Here is a 5,331-nt window from a genome sequence, read left to right as displayed (position 1 = left end):
TCTGCACTGTTCAATTCTATCTGCCTGACATACACAGGATCTCAGAACTGCGTTGCGTGAACTGGTGGAACTTGTTGAAGTGAACTGGGATGAGCAAGTTTTAGAACTTAGTCAGAATGCAGCAAAAAATGGATAATCTCATGGGTATTAAGGTACAGGCTTGCTATTTCTGCACTGAATTTGTTTTTATTTTACATGGCTGTGATCTGAAAGTTGCTTGAAACGCAGGCACCTAGGCACTGTTGTGTAACTGAATTTCACACATTATAGATCCTGAAATATTCTGTAATCTAAAACTCTGACTTGTTTTAAGTCTGCTGCTTGAGTCTAATCAGGGTCATAGTGTCTGTGTGAAGTGGAGTGTGTGGGGAGATTGTTGCTGCAGATCCTGGGAAGTTGCTGTGTATTTGCAGACAATGGCTGCTGTTGGTCACTGGGTGCCACTGTTGCTCTGAAGAACAGCTGTGCTGTGCATGCAGCACAGCATGCTGTGCGCGCCATGGAACTAGGAATCAAGAAGAGATAGAAGCGTCACTTCTGCTCTAGTAAAAGGTCTCATCTGCTGACAGGCTTTTGTACTTGAATTCAGAACTCAGGACCTGTTGCCACAGAGGGACTAGTTGCTGAAGTTGGACGACTCTTTCTGTTTACTCCTTGTAATATGTAGCCATAACACTATTTAAAAAAGAATCTGAAATCATGGCTAATTATTGACTGCTGCACAGCAGAACACTACCACGGTGAGACTGGGCTGTGAGATGACTTGAAAGCTGTTTCCTCACTATAGGTCTTATTCTTGCAGCTGGGACACCTTGATGAAGACTGTGTAACAGCTTTCTGTGTTTCACAACAAGAGAAGAGAGAGTAGATCAGCATTAACGTCAGAGGTAATAAACGTATGTCAGTAATTCTCTGTATTTAAGCCCACTCCTACAGTAAATAACCTTACTGTATTAACAGACTCTAACACTCACTTATTCTCAAACATGAAATATTTCACACTTTTCAGAGGTAAGTTACCACTGCAGAACTTCATAGTCTACCTAATAACTGCATTTCTGAAGTTCACATTCATTCCTTTTTTCTCCTTTAATTGTGTTTTCTCAGCCTTTTTGTTATTTTTTTACCATGCTGAAATCCTTATGAATCTCTGGAAGTCCAGGCAGACTCAAAACAGAAACTGATGGATGAACAGCAGATGTCACATGCTGGCTTAACTCCCTGCTTTGAAATGATTCACTGATAGGTGGAAAATATCAACACATCAGGTAGGACAACCAAGCAAATTTGGGGAATTACAGTTCACAAATACTTCAGGAAATAAATTAATTCCAGTAACTTTAGAAAATAAATGAGAAAAGCTGAACTGCATGCTTCTAGAGATGCTGTATAAATGTCAATAATGACATTCCAAGCTGTAGAAGAGATTTAAAACATGATGGGTACTCTGGCTTTAACCTGAATCTGAAAGTTGTCTCTTGAAATTGAGTTGTCTTTCTGTTAAATAGAAAGCGGTAGAATTTGAAGGATTGTTAAGATTTCCATATAACCTTAGTAAGACTAGATGTAAAATGTAAGTTTTATCTAGGCAAGATCAATTGTGGAGTCACTGTTACTTCTTTTTTCGGTACAGGGAATAAAGAGAACGATCGACCTACAAGGGGAAAAAGTTCTTCAGTTCAAGTCTGTGATATTTTCACAGTCTTAATTCAAAGGACTTCTAATGCCTGATAAGTAATTCAAGCTTATTATACTACACTGAGTCTGTCAAGCATTGTACCCACGGTTCTCATAGTAGTCAAAAAGCTGCTGAAAGTCCAGCTGAATGTCAATGCTCCTTGGAGCTGGGCTGAAACTTGCCCCCAGAAATGGGAGTCCAGCTGAAATGCTGTGCAAACTGAATTAGTAGGAGCTTTGCCATTCACTTCAGTAGAGAGATTCTGGCACCAGCTTTAGATTTCACTTCCAGCAATTGTACAATACACTAACTTTCAAGCAAAAACAAGAATAGTCTGCTTCTTTATCTCAGACATATTGTGTGAATCAGTGGAGGCCTGAAACTACCCTAATGTGATCAGACGTGAAGGTTGCACATCAAGGGGAAAATATGGCAGACATGCAGAAATTTTCTTTGTACTGACAATGTTTCTGAAGAGATCTACATCCTCTTGTTTTCTAGCAGAATTACGACCAGTTGTGGCAACCTATCTCTTGCTTCAGTCTAAGAAGGCTCGTGGCAAGCACATTCCCTTGAGAATTCCATCCCAAACAGGACGTGCCAGTACCACACAGTCAGGAAGCCTGGGGGTAAGTTTTAGAGTTCAGCACAAGGTTCAGGTCAAAATGCCTCTGTGTGCTGAAGCTCTGCCCGGGTAAACAGTCTGGTGGCCTAAACATCGGTGAGGGAGCGTGTGTGCAACCAGTCTTGGTCATCAAATCTTGTTCTATGATAAGGCCACCGACTCAGTGTATGAAGGAAAAGGATGTAATCTTTCTAGATTTCAGGGAGGCCTTTGATCCTGTCCCTTTGGCTGCATGTTCCCAACCTTCCATCAGGAAGCCAGGAATACTGTTCTGTGTCATGAAAAGGCAGCCAGTGGTTTGACTATCACATGTTTATGTGTTTTGATGTTTCACAGTGGGTCTTAAGTAAAAGGAACTCAGGTTTTGGTTGCCTGCAGGACAGATGTTCTTTTGGGTTCAATATGTTTGCATAGTGACTTGCAACCATGGGACTGGTGTTCAAGGACCCTCTTGGTTCCTTCAGTTCCTAGGTTCTTTCTTGCCTAGATTTGACACTTTGTTTCAACAGAAGAGCTGATATTCGCTTTGGGAGCACTAAGCAGCTGTTTATGTGGCTTAGAGGAAGACTGTCTGTCTTCTACCCTGTGGGCATGGAACAGCCACAATTCCCCCTGGAACAACATCAATGACCCACACCACTAATTGGATTCTCCTTTTTAATGTAGTGGTAGCGAGGTGAAAATGTGGCTGTGGAATATTTTTGACTAAGGAACTTCTATATAGATTTTGTTCATCTTTGCATGCCTCATCACCTGATCTGTGTCAGTGAGCAGAAGCTGAAAGCAGGCATGGGATGTTCTGAAAAGCAGAGAAAGAGATAGGGAGGAAGGTGATTAAGGCAATCCTCTCTGCTGCTGTGTGTCCCAGAACTGCCCAGTTCTGTGGCAAAGTGTTGTACAAGATGAAGAGGCCAAGAGATTGGGAGTAGAATGAATAGAAAATATGCCTTACTTAGGCCATACTCAGCGTATTAATACTTCTCAGTTAGTTTTAGAATTCTAGAAGTGAAAGGTAAGGAGGTAGAAGCCTGCAAGTTGTGTCCTTTTTTTTTACAGCTGCTCTTTTCTTATGGGAGGATGAAGTGAAGAAGATTGGTCTATTCTACAAGCTGTTCCAACCTTTACTCTTGATTTGCTGTTGCAGCTGCTGTAGTATCCCCAGCATAGACCAGAAAAGACCTTCTTGCCTCCAGAGATCCAAGTTTGTCCTCTGCTGGCCACTTGAGAGCCTGAGAGACCTCAGGGACTATGATGGGTTCTTTTCTGGTGTTTGCTCTTCACTGTCATCACCCAGTTTCTATCTCTTCCTAAAGCAGTTGGTAGGTTGTGTTCAGAGCCTCAGCTCTTCCTGACTCTGCTAAGCATGTCAGAGCTGATGAGGAGGATGTAGAATGGGGTTTGTGTCCCTTCAGACACCCACACTGGAGAAATCTGCAGCTGGCATGCACCCCACCAGCTCCCTTTGGCTGTTACTGCATGGGAGTGGTTGCTAGCAGGTCATGTCATCAGGTTGAATGTGTCACATTCCCAGATCTCTGATTCCATTGGCTGTGTCTCCAGTGACATGAAATACAGCGGTGGCTGCTGGGGTTCTTCCATCTGTACAGATTTTTAATGGTAGTCAGGCAAATTAGACTCTGATGCTAAAAAACAGAACAATAAAAGCAGCAACAAGAGACAATCCCAACCAACCGACAATAGCAGCAAAAAACCACCACACATCTCATTAAATAGAAGATTAGAGACACTGGAAGGTAGTCTTTAAGTCTCTTTAAGGCGCTGTTCTTACATTGCAGAATTAGAATGATAATATAATTCCATGCTGATAATATCTCCAGATTTCTATCTTTTGGATTTCTTTCAGCCTGCCATGATCCCCGAGTGTGTCTGTTCATGGGGTTTTTCATTTGGTTTTGTAGAACATGTTTGTTAACTTGTGCATTCTCATAGTTCTTTTCTTTCCTCTGCATCTTAGAAATCCCAGTGAAGTTCACCAAGAAGCTCGAAGCTGTTAATGCTGAGATTGGAGGCAGTGTCACTTTAAGCTGTGAAGTGAGCCATGCCAAAGGGAAGGTGGTGTGGCGCAGGAATGCAGTTGAGATCAAACCCAGCAAACGTTTCCAGATTGATGAGGAAGGGGTCAGAAAAACCCTGACAATAAGAGGGATCCGGGCTGAGGATGAGGGAGAGTACTTGTGTGAGTCCAGAGATGACAAGAGCAGCATTACCATCACCCCCAAAGGTATGTCTCTGGAAATGAAGGCTGACAGTGTGGAAGGATCCTTGGCTTCCCTCATCAGCCATTACAACACTGCAAAGCTGAGTTCATTTGTATGTTTATGCTGTTCTTTGTGTTAACAACCAAGTACAAAACTTGTCTTTCTCTCTAAATAACTGTGGAACAACTGCTTCTGAAGAGCACAGCTGTTAAGTGGGCAAATCAGCCTTCAAGGCTGGAATTAAGCATCCCAAATGTAAGATGGGATTTATTTTACCCCTTCTTTGCCTCTTTTCTTCTTGCATCTTTGTAGATGCAAGGAGGATCTCCTCTACAGGCAGGAGATGTGAGTGTGAGTTATGGTGATCACTTCCTGCGAGTCATAAAATCTGATGCTTCCAATAAAATCATTGACTCTGTTGGCTCTTTGAAGGTGCTCATATATAATATGATAGCAGGCTTTGAGTATATAAAAGGCTCTTAGAAAGTGGAAGCAAACAATCTGTTCTCTGTGCAGAAATAAGGGACTTCAATTGCAATGACAAAGATGCAAGTTCTACAACAGAAAAGCTTTTTAATGGTTGGATGACTGGATAAGTCATTTGGAGGGGCTTTGAAGCCTTCACGGTAGGTTTCAGAAAAGGTTAGTGAAATATCTGGGGCACAAAGAGCTGAGCATGTCCTGGAGCAATGGAGAAGGGCTGGATGATTTTTGCTGGTATTTTCAGCCATAGAATTTTGTGTTCTGGTGGTGTCAGTACATTCCTTTGTACCACATGGACGGGTTGGTTTGTTGCATTGGTTCAGACT

At 42.2% G+C, this 5,331-nt stretch overlaps 1 long non-coding RNA gene across 2 annotated transcripts; it reads left to right on the top strand.

Moving 5' to 3' along the window:
- The first annotated feature begins 1,649 nt into the window (after positions 1-1,649).
- On the top strand, positions 1,650-5,127 carry LOC146759316 (uncharacterized). 2 transcript variants are annotated; one of them, XR_014932257.1, is made up of 3 exons: positions 1,650-1,734; positions 2,183-2,307; positions 4,279-5,127. It is a non-coding gene; the product is annotated as an uncharacterized LOC146759316 (long non-coding RNA). The 2 variants fall into 2 exon arrangements; XR_014932258.1 differs by having other exon boundaries at positions 1,657-1,734; positions 2,180-2,307.
- The last annotated feature ends 204 nt before the right edge of the window (positions 5,128-5,331 follow it).

Source organism: Coturnix japonica, chromosome 10 (assembly GCF_054131305.1).
Source record: "Coturnix japonica strain WE chromosome 10, WE-NBRP24, whole genome shotgun sequence".
NCBI lineage: Eukaryota > Metazoa > Chordata > Aves > Galliformes > Phasianidae > Coturnix > Coturnix japonica.
This window is presented reverse-complemented; position numbering and strand designations above follow the sequence as displayed.